This window comes from Aotus nancymaae, unplaced genomic scaffold (assembly GCF_030222135.1).
Source record: "Aotus nancymaae isolate 86718 unplaced genomic scaffold, 86718_ANA_hifiasm-v0.15.2.pri h1tg000075l, whole genome shotgun sequence".
In the NCBI taxonomy this organism is placed as follows: Eukaryota; Metazoa; Chordata; class Mammalia; order Primates; family Aotidae; genus Aotus; species Aotus nancymaae.
The window spans coordinates 4857863-4873977 of NW_026988490.1; the positions used below are offsets into that span (position 1 = coordinate 4857863).

Here is a 16115-nt window from a genome sequence, read left to right on the forward strand (position 1 = left end):
TCCCAGCACTTTGGGAGGCTGAGGCAGGCGGGTCACCTGAGGTCAGCAGCTCAAGACCCATCTGACCAACATGGTGAAGCCCCGTGTCTACTAAAAAATACAAAAATTGGGCCAGACGTGGTGGCTCACACCTGTCATCCAAGCACTTTGCAGGCCAAAGCGGGTGGATCACCTGAGGTTGTGAGTTCAAGATCAGCCTGACCGACATGGTGAAACCCCGTCTTCAAAGACAAAAAAAAAATACAAAAATTGACACGGCGTCGTGGCTCACTCCTGTAATCCCATCACTTTGGGAGGTTGAGGCATGTGGATCACCTGAGGTCAGGAGTTTGAGACCAGCCTGGCCAAGATGATGAAACCCCGTCTCTACTGAAAACACAAAAATCAGCTGGGCATGGTGGCGGGCACCTGTAGTCCCAGCTACTCAGGAGGCTGAGGCAGGAGAATCGCTTGAACCCAGGAGGCGGAGGCTGTGGTGAGCCGAGACTGTGCCACTGCGCTCCAGCCTGGGCGACAAGAGCAAAAGTCTGTCTCAAAAAAAAAAAAAAAGGAAAAAAATGAGCAAGGTTTGGCACGGTGGCTCACGCCTGTAATCCCAGCAATCTGGGAGGCCAAGGCGGGTGGATCACTTGAGGTCAGGAGTTTGAGACCAGCCTGGCCAATATGGCAAAACCCCGTCTCTACTAAAAATACAAAATTAGCCGGGCGTGGTGCCGGGCCCCTGTATTCCCAGCTACTCAGGAGGCTGAGGCAGGAGAATCACTTGGACCCAGGAGCCAGAGGATGCAGCGAGCCAAGATCGTGCCAATGCACTCCAGCCTGGGCTACAGAGTAAAACTCTGTCTTAAAAAAACAAGAAACAAAAAACCCCAGCTCACAGGTTGGGCAAAGGAGCAGGCTTTTGTCAACCTGGTCTCTTGCCCTTACCCAGGAATAAGGTTACACAGTTTAGAAATGCGGTGTTTTTTGTTTGTTTGTTTTTGTTTTTTTTTGAGACGGAGTTTCAGTCTTGTCGCCCAGGCTGGAGTGCAATGCCGCAATCTCAGCTCACTGCATCCTCTGCCTCCCAGGTTTAAGCGATTCAGTTCTCCTGCCTCAGCCTCCCGAGTAGCTGGGATTACAGGCATGTGCCACCACACCCAACTAATTTTTTGTATTTTTGCCAGAGACGGGGTTTCACCATGTTGGTCAGGCTGGTCTCAAACTCCTGACCTCAGATGGTCCGCCCGCCTCAGCCTCCCAAGGTGCTGGGATGACAGGCATGAGCCACCGTGCCCGGCCTAGAAATAAGTCTTAAAAGCCACTGAGAGAACTTGGCCTTAACCTTCTGCTGACTTTGCTGTCTTCTGGTCTTGGAGTGAGCTCAGCTGGCCAACACAGGGGCACGGGAACCTACCTACCCCTGGGGGAGCTCCTTCAAGCACAGCCTGCAGCCCCCTTCGCCCTGCCCCCACAGAGATTCTGGCTCAGCATATCTACATGGACCCTCAAAATTTTCATTTCTAATTATGCAGCGACCCAATTTTCACAATGGACCCTCAAAATTTTCATTTCTAATTATGCAGCGACCCAATTTTCACAATCACTGGTCAGTGTCAACACTCTCTATAAGCCTCATAACAAATGTCACAGACTTTGTGCCGAACACAACAGCATTCTTCTCTGTCTCCCACATGGGGATTCGGACATGGGCATCTTTGGGGCCATTATTCTGTCTCCCACATGGGGATTAGGATGAGGACATCTTGGGGGCCATTATTCTCTCTCCTTCATGGGGATTAGGATGTGGACATCTTTGGGGACATTATTCTGTCTCCCACATGGGGATTAGGACGTGGACGTCTTTGTGCAATCATTCTGTCTCCCACATGGGATTAGGACGTGGACATCTTTGGGGTCATTATTCTGTCTCCCACATGGGGATTAGGACGTGGACATCTGGGGCCATTATTCTGTCTCCCACATGGGGATTAGGACTTGGACATCTCTGGGGCCATTATTTTGTCCCCACATGGGGATTAGGATGTGGCTATCTTTGGGGCCATTATTCTGTCTTTCACATGGGGATTAGGATGTGGCCATCTTTGGGGCCATTATTCCTGAGATCTGAGCCTCTAACCATGTGAATAAGAGGGGTAAACGGGCGGGTGGAGGCAGGTGGTTGTGTGATGTCTCCACCTACTCACTGTTCCAGGAGGGCTGTTTGTGGGCGGCATCAACCTCACCGAGAACCTGCAGTACATCCTGGTGCACCCATCAGAGTCCCCGGAGAAGATGATGATGCCCAACCTGCTGTTCCTGCGTTTGTGGGTCTGGGAGCAGTGCCTGAGGCCGGGGTCCCACTGCACCAACGTCATCACGGGAGACTTCATCGGCGAGGACAGCTTTGTCAGCGATGTCATCACACTCGACCAGAAGCTGCTGTGGTGCTGACAGGGACCCTTCCTAAGTCTGGGACACGGCGGCTGCAGGTTCACCCCCGACGTCCCAAGTATTGTGCCTTATGTGCGGGCCAGATATCGGTGATCAGGGGACCCATCCTATGCCTTCTTTTTCTTTTTGTTAAGAAATAGAGATGGGATCTTGCTGTGCTGGCCAGGCTGGTCTCTATGGGGTCTTGACCTCCTAGCCTAAAGTAATCCTCCCAGCTCAGCCTCCCAAAGTGATGGGATGACTTTTTTCTGTATTCTACCTGCTGTGGTGACTGCAGCCCTCACAGACGCCGAGAAAGATGGCCCTCCCACAAGTCACTAATTGCTAAACCCAATAACAATGCCCTTGGGAGCTGGCCTCCCCCGTGCAAGCCAGCATCCCCTCGGCTAGCTCCCACACACCAAGCCAGTATTTCCTTTTTTGAGACAGAGTCTCTGTCGCCCACGCTGGAGTGCGGTGGCACGATCTCAGCTCACCGAAACCTCCACCTCCTGGGTTCAAGTGATTCTCCCCCCGCAGCCTCCCAAGTAGCTGGCATTACAGGCACCTGCCACCACCACACCTGGCTAATTTTTGTATTTTTCACCACGTTGGCCAGGCTGGTTTTGAACTCCTCACGTCAGGTGATCCGCTTGCCTCAGCCTCCCAAATGTTGGGATTAGAGGCGTGAGCGACCGCGCCCAGCTTGATATTTCTTGCAATTATTTTTAGGGACAGGGTCTTGCTCTGTTGCCCAGGCTGGAGTGCAGTGGTGCAGTGATAGCTCGCTTCGCCTCAACCTCCTGGGGTCAAGTGATCCTCTCCCCTCAGCCTCCCGAGTAGCTGGGACTACAGGTGCACACCCCCACACCCAGCAGATGTTTGTAATTTTGGTAGAGATGGGGTTTCACCATGTTGCAGAGTCTGGTTTCAAATTCCTGGGCTCCAGGGAACCTGCTGTCTTACCTTTCAGAGTTGCTAGGACCACAGGTGTGCACCACCACGCCCAGCTTATTTTATTTTTCTGTAGAGACATGGTCTGGCTATGTTGTCCAGGTTGGTCTCAAACTCCTAGGCTCAGGTAATCCTCTCACCTCAACCTCCCATGGAAGCCAGGACCTCAGGTGTCAGCCAGCAAGCCCAGCTAATTATATTTTTTTTTGTAGAGACGGGGTCTGGCTCTGTTGCTCAGCCTGGAGTGCAGTGACACAATCACAGCTCCGTGTAACCTTCAACTCCTGAGCTAGCAATCCCCCCACCTCAGCTTCCCAAGTAGCTGGGACTGTAGGTGTAAACCACCATGCCCAGGTAATTATTACTATTATTATGTTTGAGATGGAGTCTTATCCTGTTGCCCAGGCTGGAGTGCAGTGGTGCAATCTCGGCTCACTGCAACCCCCGCCTCCTGGGTTCAAGCGATTCTGGTGCGTCAGGCTCCCAAGCAGCTGGGATTACAGGTGCCCACAATCATGCCCGGAGTACTTTTTGTGTTTTTAGTAGAGATGGCATTTCTTTTTAAAATTTATTTATTTTTCAGACGGAGTCTTGCTCTGTCGCCCAGGCTGGAGTGCAATGGCATGATCTCCACTCAGCAACCTCCGCCTTCCGGGTTCAAGCAATTCTCCTGCCTCAGCTACTCCAGAGTAGCTGTAATCACAGGTGTGCACCACCATGCCCAGCTAATTTTTTTGTTTAGTAGAGATGAGATTTCACTATATTGGCCAGGCTGGTCTCTAACTCCTGACCTTGTTATCCACCCGCCTCGGCCTCCCAAAGTGCTGGGATTACAGGTGTGAGCCACCGCACCCGGTGAAATGCAGTTTCACCATGTTGCGTCAGCTGGTCTCGAACTGACCTCAGGGGATCCACCCGCGTCAGCCTCCCAAAGTGATGGGTTCACAGTCATGAGTCACCACACCTGGCCTCAACCCAATTATTTTCCTGGCCTGAAATCATTCCTTGTTGGGTATGAGGCTACTGAAGCCTGCCCCGTAGAGCAGAGTGCACAGAACTGTTCGTAGGCACGAACCCCGAGCTGTGACCCAGCCTTGCTTCCGCATCATGTGGAAATCCCTTGAAGGCTGTTTCTGTGCTGATGTCTGCCTCCCTGGCCAGACCCAGGCTCCCCTCATGCCCTGTGTGGGTGGCAGCCTCTTCTCTCGGGAATGGTCTGGAAGAATTTGTTCTTTTTAGGGCCCCTCTGTGCTGGCCATAGGCACCTCTGTGAATTAAAGTCCTATGCATACCCGCTTTCACACACAGATCCTGGAAATACCTCATTTTGTTTTCTTCTGTTTTTTGAGATGGAGTTTCACTTTTGTTGCCCAGGCTGAAGTACAGTGGCGCGATCTCAGCTCACTGCAGCCTCCGCCTCCCGGGTTCAAGTGATTCTCCTGCCTCAGCCTCCCGAGTAGCTGAGATTACAGTCACACGTCACTATGCCTGGTTAACTTTTTCTTTGTATTTTTATTTATGTTCTGAGATGGAATTTCACTCTTGTTGCCCAGGCTGGAGTGCCGTGGCATGATCTCAGCTAACTGCAACGTCCGCCTCCCAGGTTCTACCAATTCTCTTGCCTCGGCCTCTGGAGTAGCTGGGATTGCAGGCATCTGCCGCTGCACAGCTAATTTTTAAAATTTTTAATAGAGATGGGGTTTCACTACGTTGGCCGGGCTGGTCTCGAACTCCTGACTTCAAGTGATCTGCTCGCCTCAGTCTCCCAAAGTGCTGGGATGATGGGCGTGAGCTTCTGCATCCTGCCTAGACCTCATTTTCTACCTGTCGCCTGTCAGAGCTGGTGGCTCAAGGTCTCGGGCAGTCAATGGGTACCCGCCGCCATTTTTATTCCCGCTTCCCGGGGAAGTGTGGCATTTCTTTCACAGTATAACCACAGACATCAGAGCTTCTCAGGATGGTCTTCATAATGGTGATTTAGCCCACGTTGGAATAGGTTCTCTTTGGGACCTCATGATTCATTTTCCAAAAGAAGTCTCGCTTCTGTTTTTGCTACCTGGTCGCCATGGAGAAATGGTGTCCAAAATCTAGAGAGATACACTTGTGGCCAGGTGTGGTGGCTCATACCTGTCATCCCAGCACTTTCGGAGGCCGAGGCGGGTGGATCACCTGAGATCGGGAGTTTGAGATCAGCCTGACCAACGTGGAGAAACCCCATCTCTACTAAACATACAAAAAAATTAGTTGGGTGTGGTGGCAGGTGCCTGTAATCCCAGCTACTTGGGAGGCTGAGGCAGGAGAATCACTTGAACCCGGGAGGCGGAGGTTGTGGTGAGCTGAGATTGCATCACTGGACTCCAGCCTGGGCAACAAGAGTAAAACTCCTTTAAAAAAATAAAAACACACACAAAGAAAGACGCACTCATCAGCTGTACCCACGGCTACCTCACCCCATGACTAGGCTGCACAGAGATGAATGAAGTTACAGGCAATTTCCCCGACTTCCATCGTCTCCGAATCCCTATCCTAAAACGCTGGGGTCTGTCTCAGCAGCTCTTCCACACAATCATGGAATTCATACAGATCATTTAAATAAATGAACGAGATTAAAGTCCAATGTGTGTATGAATTTTATTACCACATATGCAGCCAAGGAATATTTGGTTTTCATGACAGGACATGGGAGGCATCTTTAGAAAATGTTCATTCAGGCCGGCCGCAGTGGCTCATCCTTGTAATCCCAGCACTTTGGGAGGCTGAGGCGGGTGGATCATGAGGTCAGGAGTTCGAGGCCAGCCTGGCCAGCATGATGAAACCTCATCTTTACTAAAAATACAAAAGAATGAGCTGGGCATGGTGGCAGGCACTTGTAATCCCAGCTACTTGGGAGGCAGAGGCAGGAGAATCACTTGAACCCGGGAGGCGGAGGTTACGGTGAGCTGAGATTGCACCACTGCACTCCAGCCTGGATGACAGAATGAGACTCTGTCTTTAAAAAAAAAAAAAGAAAAAATCTAGGCGTTGTGGCTCATGCTTGTAATCCCAGCACTTTGGGAGGCCAAGGTGGGTGGATCATCAGGTCCAGAATTCAAGACCAGCCTGGCCAACATGGTGAAACCCGTCTCTACTGAAAATAACAAAAATTAGCTGGGCATGGTGGTGGGTGCCTGTAATCCCAGCTACTGGGGAGGCTGAGTCAGACAATTGCTTGAACCCAGTAGGTGCAGCTTACAGTGAGCTGAGATCGTACCACCACACTCCAGCCTGGGAGACAGAGCGAGACTCTGTCAAAAAAAAAAAAGTTAATTCATTGGGCATCTTTTTCAGGTCATAGAGTTTTTTAAAAAAATTAAGGTATGAGGCTGGGCATGGTGGCTCATGCCTGTAATCCCAGCACTTTGGGAGGCCGAGGCAGGCGGATCACCTGAGGTCAGGAGTTCAAGACCAGCCTGGCCAACATGGTGAAACCCCATCGTTAGTATAAATACAAAAATTAGATGGGTGTGGTGGTGGGCACCTGTTATCCCAGCTACTCGGGAGGCTGAGGCAGGAGAATTGAATTGTTCAAACCCCAGAGGCAGAGGTTGCAGTGAGCTGAGATCGCACCACTGCACTCCAGCCTGGGTGACAGAGCCAGACTCTGCCCTCCCCACCAAAAAAAACAAAAAAACAAGAGAGCCAAGCATGGTGGCTCATCCCTATAATCCCAACACTTGAGCCGGGTGTGGTGGCTCACGCCTGTAATCTCAGCACTTTGGGAGGCTGAGGCAGGTGGATCAAGAGGTCAAGAGATCAAGACCATCCTGGCCAACATGGTGAAACCCCGTCTGTACTAAAAATACAAAAAAATTAGCTGTGCATGGTGGTGGATGCCTGTATTCCCAGCTACTCGGGAGGCTGAGGCAGAAGAATCGCTTGAACCCAGGAGGCAGAGGTTGCAGTGAGCTGAGATTGTGCCACTGCACGCCAGCCTGGGCGACAGAGCAAGACTCTGTCTTGAAGAAAAAAAAATCCCAGCACTCTGGGAGGCCGAGGTGGTAGGATCATGAGGTCGGGAGTGCGAGACCATCCTGGCCAACATGGTGAAACACCGTCTCTACTAAAAATAGAAAAATTAGCCAGGCATGGTGGCAGGCACCTGTAATCTCAGCTACTTGGGAGGCAGAGGTTGCAGTGTGCTGAGATTGCACCACTGCACTGCAGCCTGGGTGACAGAGCAAGACTCTGTCTAAAAAAAAAATTAAGAAAAAGTTAGGTGTATCATGAATGTGTGTGTATGTGGATGCTAGTTTATTTTCTCACTATGATAAAATTACAAAATAAAAAAAAAAAGCTTAGCGCAAACCATTCATTGATCAGAGCTGTTTTTGTTTTTTGAGACAGTCTTGCCCCAGGCTGGAGCGCAGTGGCGCGATCTCGGTTCACTGCAACCTCCACCTCCAGGACTCAAGCGATTCTCCCGCCTCAGCCTTCTGAGTAGCTGGGACTACAGGCACGAACCACCACAGGTGGCTAATTTTTTGTATTTTAGTAAAGAGGTTTCACGATATTGCCCAGGCTGGTCTCAAACTCCTGAGCTCAATCGATCCACCTGCCTCGGCCTCTCAAAATGTTGGGATTATATGTGTGAGCCACTGTGCCCGTGAGCCACAGCCCCTGGCCAGCTTTCTATCTTTCCTCCTGGTTTTTTTTTTTTTTTTTGTACATAGGGTCTTGCTCTGTTGCCCAGGCTGGAATGCAATGACTCAATCTCAGCTCACTGTTACCTCCACCTCCCAGGTTCCAGCCATTCTCCTGGGTCAGCCTCCTGAGTAGCTGGGATTAAAGACGCCCACCACCAGGCCTGGCTGATTTTTGTATTTGTCATGGAGATGGAGTTTCACCATGTTGGCCGGGCTGGTCTCGAACACCTGACCTCAAGCGATCCACCTGCCTCGGCCTCTCAAAATGTTGGATTACAGGCGTCAGCCATTGCGTGTGATGTAATTTTTTATTTTTTGTAGAGATGAGGATCCCACTCTGTTGCCCAGGCTGGCTTCAAAGTCCTGAGCTCAGGTGATCCTCCTGCCTCGGCCTCCCTAATTCTCGGGGTTACAGGTGTCAGCTTCTGTGTCCAGCTGGAGAATCACTTGAACCCCGGAGGTGGAGGTTGCAGTGAGCTGAGATCGGTCACTGCACTCCAGCCTGGACAACAAAGTGAGACTCCACCTCAAAAAAAAAAAAAAAAAAAAAAAAAAGCTTACCCCAAAGTATTCATTGATCAGAGCTTTCTGTCGTTCAGGCTGGAGTGCAGTTCTGTGACCTCAGCTCATTACAACCTCCGCCTCCCAGGTTCAAGTGACTCTCCTGCCTCAGCCTCCAGAGTAGCTGGGATTACACGCATGCACCACCACGCCTGGCAAATTTTTATATTGTTAGTAGAGATGGGGTTTCACTGTGTTGGCCAGGCTGGTCTCGAACTCCTGACCTCAGGTTTTCTGCCCATGTCGGGGTTCCAAAGTCTTGGGATGACAGGCGTAAGCCACCGTATCCAGCTGGAGCCTGCTTTCTTATTGGTAGGGAGTCCTATAGCGTTTGAGCGTCGGTGAGTACAGATTAGGCGCCTGTTGTATGCACACTGACTCCACAGTACACATTTGCTGCGAACTCATTCAGAAATTTCTCACCTTGTCTCTGCATCGTAAAGCTTTTGGGGACTCCACAGGTCCTTCTGCACCCTAAAGGAGCCCTTTCTGAGCCAGAGACAGGCCACCAGAACACCATCCCCTCTCCCACGCCAGGAGGCTGCCGCTCACCTGAGCTGGGCCCCCGGCCAGCCGGACACGGAGGGGGAGGACCTGTCTCCCCGTGGCCTTCAACACTGCTGCATTGAGCTCAGCCTTCAGCTCCTGGAGTCCGTGCCCCAGCAGGGCAGACATGGGCACGACGTTCGGTTCCGTGGGGTGGTAGCTGCAAGGGTGGGGAGGCCACAGAGTCCGCTCAGCCTCAGGGCCACAGGCCGGCAGAAAGCAGGGGTCCCAGAGTCAGCCACCCGTGGGGCACAGCCTGGGGAAGCTCCTGCTGTCCTGAGTGTCACTGCTGAGGTTCAGATGAGGAGAGGGGGCATCTCCCCATGTGGCTTGAGCACATGCAGGGAAAGGAGATGTTTGTGGAAAGCAGGGTCACCAGGAGTGAGCTGCCCACGAGACACGGGCTGGGGCAGCAACCTCTGCCTCCTGGGTTCAACCATTCTCCCTGCGTCAGCCTGTGTGCCAGCGGTCAGCAGTTCACACGAGGGCAGGGGGTCAATGTTCCTTTTCAGGTTCGACCTGGCATGGGAACAGGAGGGGTTCACTCTGCAGGGAAGCTCTCTCCCTCCCAGCAGAGGTCGAGGTGAAGGTGAAGGAGGCTGCAAGCCCAGGACACCTGGAGACCCCAGAAGCTGGGAGAAGCAGGAAGGGTCCTCCCCGAGAGCTTCTGGAGGGAACTGGATGATTCCATTTTAATGGGTTAAATAGTGATGCCCAAAATAGAGGTTTATGTCTTGTTTTGCACGACCTGTGAATGGGACGTTATTTAGAAATAAGGTGTCTGCAAATGTAATTAGTTAAGGATCTTGAGATGAGGTCACCCTGGATTAGGGTAAGTCTTAAATCCAATGACAGGTGTCCTTCTAGGAGACAGAAGGGGAGGGCCGGGCGCAGTGGCACGCACCTGTAATCCCAGCACCTTGGGAGGCCAAGGCAGGTGGATCATGAGGTCAGGAGATCAAACCATCCTGGCCAAGGAGATCAAAATATCCTGGCCAACATGGTGAAACCTCGTCTCTACTAAAATATAAAAAAACTAGCTGGGCTTGGTTGTGGGCACCTGTAGTTCCAGCTACCTGGGAGGCTGAGGCAGGAGAATCGCTTGAATCTGGGAGGTGGAGGTTGTGCTGAGCTGAGATCCAGCCACTGCACTGCAGCCTGGGTGACTGGGCAAGACTCTGTCTCAAAAAAAAAAAAAATTGTAGACAGACACAGAGGAGAAGTCCACGTGGAGACGGAGGCAGAGACTGGCGTGATGTGGCCACAAGCCAGGGACACCTGGCACCCCCCGGAGCTGGGAGAGGCAGGAAGGATCCTCCCCGAGAGCTTCTGGAGGTAACTGGATGATTCCATTTTACTGGGTTAAATAGTGATGCCCCAAATAGATGTTTATGTCTTGTTCCCCAGGACCTGTGAATGGGACGTTATTTAGAAATAAGGTCTCTGCAAATGAAATTAGTTAAGGATCTTGAGATGAGGTCACGCTGGATTAGGGAAAGTCTTAAATCCAATGACAAATGTCCTTCTAGGAGACAGAAGGGGAGACTCAGACAAAGAGGAGGAGCCTACGTGGATTTGGAGGCGGACACTGGAGTGATGCGGCCACAAGCCAGGGACACCTGGCGCCCCCAGGAGCTGGGAGAGGCAGGAAGGAGCCTCCAGAGAGAAGTGGATACAACTGTAGTGGATTGTCAAGAGTAGCCCCCAGAAAGATCGGTCCACATCCTAAAGCCCAGAACCTGTGAATTAGTGGGGCCTCTGGGCAGAAGGGAGGAGCTGGTGTTGGGGTCCCACTGGGTGTGTAGCTCATGCATTGTGAGTGAGGAGTATCCCAGGCCGAGGGGACCTACCTAGTGGGTAGTGGGGTGGGGTGGGGAGAGAGTGCTCCCACAGTGCTTTTCTTACTCTCATATACCCCCAGAACCACCAAACACGTGAGTACAGAATGGAGGGGCTGCGGGGTGGGCGTGATGGTTGGCCTGGGCATCCCGAGGTACCTGAGGAGTGGGATCTCTGCCAGGGCCATGTGCAGCCAGGCCTCCTTCATGCAGGCGTTGCAGCGGAAAATGTGCAGGATGATGGTAAAGCAGTCAAACACCTCCACGCCCGAGGCGGCTTCCAGTTCTTTCTAGAGAAGGAGAGAGTGAGCTGGGCCTGGCGACTCACACCTGCAACCCCAGCACTTTGGGAGGCCAAGGCAGGTGGATCACCTGAGGTCAGGACTTCGAGACCAGCCTGGCCAAAATACTGAAAACCTGTCTCTACTAAAAATACAAAAATTAGCTGGGTGTGTTGGTGGGCACCTGTCATCCCAACTACTCAGGAGGCTGAGGCAGCTGAATTGCTTGAACCTGGGAGGTAGAGGTTGCAGTGGGCCGAGATCATGGTGACACTGCCCTCCAGCTTGAGTGACAGAGTCAGATTCTGTCAAAAAAAAAAGAAAAGAAAAGAAAAGGAGAGCAAATGAGAAGCCAGAGGGGAAGGCCAGGCCCTAGTGGCCAGCCTCACAGGGAGGAGGACATTCCATCACGCCTTAAAGCCACTATCACCCCATCTGGCCCCTGCCTGGCGGGACGCTCTAGCATCCACTCGTTCACCGCGTGGAGCGTGGGAGCAAACAAAGCAAAGCCACATTCTGGGATACCTTGGTTGGGGCAGCCATCCTCTCCACATTCAGGAAGACGCATGTGATGTCCGGAGATTGTCAGATCCTCTCTAAAGGAAAGGGGGTCTCGTCAGTGGCCATCCGTCCAGACCTGTGGACTGTGGGATGAGCCACGAGGCCCTTTGTGGGGTGCGCCGTGGAGGGCACGGTTCACAGACATCCCTGACCTGAGCACCAGACCCAGGATCCAGGAAATCAGCATTGGAGGGATGTCTCTAGGGGTGTGTGTTTCATGTACACAGACGTGTACACGGTGAACACATCCTGGTGGAGACACACACACACAAGGTAAACACATCCCAACAGGGACACACACATCACACACGCACGCATGGTAAATGCATCCCAGTGGAGACACACACATACACACACACGGGGAACACATCGCAGTTGGGACACACACACACAGTGAACACATCGTGACATGGACAGACACAAACACATGGTGAACACATCCCAGTGTGGAGACTCACACACACACGGGGAACACATTCCAGTTGGGACACACACACATACATGGGGAACATATCCCAGTGGGGACACCCACACACCCCTCACACAGTGAACACATTGTGACATGGACAGAGACACATGGTGAACACATCCCAGTGGGGACACACACACAAGGTGAACACATCCCAGTTGGGACACACACACACAGTGAACACATCCCCGTGGGGGAGACACCCCACACACACACACTGTGGACACATTGCAGTGGGGACGCGCACACACACACAGGGTGAACACATCCCTGTGGGGAGACACACACACGGAGGACACATTGCAGTGGGGGCACACACACATGGTGAACACCTCCCTGTGGGGAGACAGACACACACGGTGAACACATCCCTGTGGGGAGACACACACACACGGAGGACACATTGCAGTGAGGACACACACACATGGTGAACACCTCCCTGTGGGGACACACACACACACGGTGAACACATCCCGACAGGGACAGACACATGTATACACACGCATGCACACACACACACACACACAGAGTGAAAACATCGTGACAGGGACAGACACAGAGTCCCGGTGGACACATCCCAGTGGGGACACACATACACGGTGAACACATGGTGGGCCAGACACACACAGAAACATGGTGAACACATCCCAGCCCCGATGAGATGCCTCTGAGTCAGGCACGGAAGCAGACTCCCACCTCGGCTAGTTAGTAAGTTAGTTAGCAGTAGTAGTAGCAGTTAGTAGGGTCTTACCCACTCTGCACTGTAAGCCGGATGGTCAAAAACTTGGAAGCACAAGGGCCCCCACACAGGACCCCACGCTAAGAGAGTGCATGGAGGAGGGACACAGGTCCAGCCTCCCATCCCTCCAGCTCCTATTTATGTGGGCTCCCAGCTCACCTGGACCACCCACTCATGGGGCCGCTTCCCCTCTGGCCCAGCGAGACCCCTGTCCTTCCACGCGTCTGGGTTGAATGTTCTCGGGAGCAACAGATGGGAAAGGAGGTTTGGGGAGGGAGCAGGTGTGGACGGACTCACCTGTCAGGTGCTCAAAGTTCCCTCTGCCAAAGACAAGCTTCTTCTCTGGCGTTCTGGTGGACACGACCATCGTCTGCACCATGGACCAGCCGTCCAGAATGTGCACCAGTACTGTGGCCTTTGCTACCTGTCACTCAGCTCTGGGGACACAAGGGCCACCTTGAGGGACACTTCCTTTTGGGGTAGATCCAGGGCCCCAACCACACCTGCCCGGCGTGTCCTTCTCCTGGCCTTGACCGTAGGGCCTCTAAGTAGGAATCTGGCCAGGGAAGGATGCTGGAGCCACCATGGGACATGAGGACTCCCCAACCTGCCTTATATAGGATTTGGGGTCCAGGTGGACACAGCAGGGAACTAGGGAGCTAGGGGTGCTCAGGGATAACTCAGGAACCACAGGCAGGGTTAGGAGGAGGAAATGCAGGAGGTCTGGGTGCCGTTCTGAGCAGTTTGGGGCTTCCACTGTCCCAAGAGTTGCCCATTTTGGAAAACACCCTTGAAGGAGAACCGCTCTTCGGCTACAGGGGCTTCCAAGGGAGATGTCAACAGTCTTGAGACTCTGGCACCTGCAGTGACTTAGGGATTTGGATTTCCTCCTGGGGAGTGGGGCAGGGGACTGGACACAGATGGTCTGCTAGACACCCTCCCTTCCCTGACCCCAAAAACACTGTGCCTACCTTGAACCCAGGGCAAGAAAAACGGGGTCTCATCACCAAGACACGGCCCGGCCTGGCCCGGCCCACCCCACCCCACCCCACCTCACCCCAGGGGCTTCTCCCCATAAGCTCCGCCCCAGCCCTTTTCACCCCATAGGCTCCTCACCCCAAAGTCCCGCCCATGCACCTCCACCTACGAAATCCTCCCCTCAGAGCCCCGCCCCTTCAGAGCCATGCTCTTGCATCTCCACCCATCAGATCCTCTCCTCAGAGCATCGCCCCTTGAAGCCTCGCCCACTACACCACTTGTGATCTTCCCCTCAGAGCCCCCGCCCCTGCGTCTCCACCTGAGTGTCTTCCATCAGAGCCCCGCCCCTGAATCTCCACCTATGAGATTGTCCCCTCAGCGCCCAGCCCCTGAGTCTCCACCAATGAGACCCTCCCTGCAGGGGCCCTCCCGCAGAGTGCCAGCTCCTGTTTCTCCCCTGCAACCCCTGCTGTGTTCACCTCACTTCATGTGCAGCTTCCCAGGGCCCCACTTGACATCGGGGTGAACCAGACACAAGCGCTGGGTCCCCGCCGGCAGCAGAGGCTCCCTCTGCAGCAGATCCTCCTCTGCGTCCTCATCTGCGTCTTCCGGCTCCTCCTCGTCCTCTCCCGGGCAGCTTTGGCCTCCGTCCGCCCACAGGCCGCACCCTCGGCCCCATGGCCCCTCCAGATTCCCGGGGACCCCACGGCCGAAAGCAGCGAGACCATGGATCAGAGCTCTATGCAGAGGGGAGGTGGGTGCCCTGCCCGGGTCTCACAGGCTGCATCCTGCTGTCAGGCTGTCCTCTCATCTGTACTCCAGGTCTGCTTTCAGGCTCACTCGAGAGTGTTTGTGGAAGTCAGTTACTGAGGTTGTAGGACTGAGGTCCCCCAGGACACCTCCAAAGACAATTAGCAACCAGGGTCCCTCCTTCCCTCCATGCCGGCTGGGAGGCTCCCTCTTTGCACCACGGAGGAATCTTAAGTAACATTTTATAGTCATGGGAGTGACTCCCACACCATTTGCCACAGAACAGAACCTATCCATCATCCACACTCGAGGGAAAGGATTATACCGCAGAGTTAGGAGGGGAACTTGGAGGCCACCCTGAAACTCTGCCAACCACACTTCTCTTCTGCACTACCAGGACCTCCAGAGTGACCTGGCTTGGAGGCTGGTCTTGCACTGTTTGCTCTGCTGTTTGCACCCTGAGAATCCTCACCATGGAGGGCCAGGTACAGCTGGCCTACAGAGGGTAGACCCAGGCCGCACTCCTTCCCACAGAGTGTGAGGGACCCAGGCCACCCTCCTTCCCACAGAGGGTGAGGGACCCAGGCTGCCCTCCTTCCCACAGAGGGTAAGGAACCAGGCTGCCCTCCTTCCCGCAGAAGGTAAAGGACCCAGGCCACCCTCCTTCCTGCAGAGGGTGAGGGACCCAAGTCGCCCTCCTTCCCCTAGGACACACGCTACACATGGCCAGCCCTGGATCATGTGACAGCCATTGGCTAGCATCCTTTAAACGCGGGAGGTAGGGGTGGTTTCTGTAATTGTAAATGAAGATCTCAACCAAAGGTCATGCAATCGCTCCAACCATCTTCTACAACCAAATCCCCACCAGCAGCATTAGTGCTGTGGCCATAAACTTCCCTGACAAGGGCCTGAGACCTGATTCCCTCCCCTTCAGAGACACAATTTGTTCTCCTGTTCGTGCATGTGACCAAGTGAGGGAAGAGGAGGTTGTTCCTGCAGCCACAGTGAACAGTGTAGAGACTTCTTACAAAGCTAGGCACGGTCTCACCTAGTCTCCAGCAATCATGCCATGGCTATTTACCCAACTGATGTGAAAATGTATGTCCATACAAAAAAACTGCATCCAGATGTTGTGAGCAGCTTTATTTACACTCACCCAAAACTGGAAGCGACGAAGATGCCCTTTAGTAGGTGAGTGGCTAAAGAAACGAACACTTCATGTGATGGAATATGATTCAGCAATAAACAGAATAGTTATCAAGCTGCACAAAGACATGGATACATCCTACATGCATAGCACTAAGTGAAAGAAGTCCCTCAAAAGAAACTGGAGAAGAGTTGCTT

General features: G+C 53.1%; 1 long non-coding RNA gene and 1 pseudogene across 1 annotated transcript; one reads left to right on the plus strand and one right to left on the minus strand.

The window, feature by feature from the left end:
- The window catches only part of LOC135271076 (PI-PLC X domain-containing protein 1-like), a 32906-nt pseudogene extending 30473 nt beyond the window's left edge, over window positions 1–2433 (plus strand).
- Window positions 2434–11426: 8993 nt separating this feature from the next.
- LOC135271059 (uncharacterized) lies at window positions 11427–13547 on the minus strand. Its single transcript, XR_010339197.1, has 3 exons — window positions 13341–13547; window positions 11800–11870; window positions 11427–11579 (listed from the first exon to the last, which is right to left on the minus strand). It is a non-coding gene; the product is annotated as an uncharacterized LOC135271059 (long non-coding RNA).
- Window positions 13548–16115: the final 2568 nt, after the last annotated feature.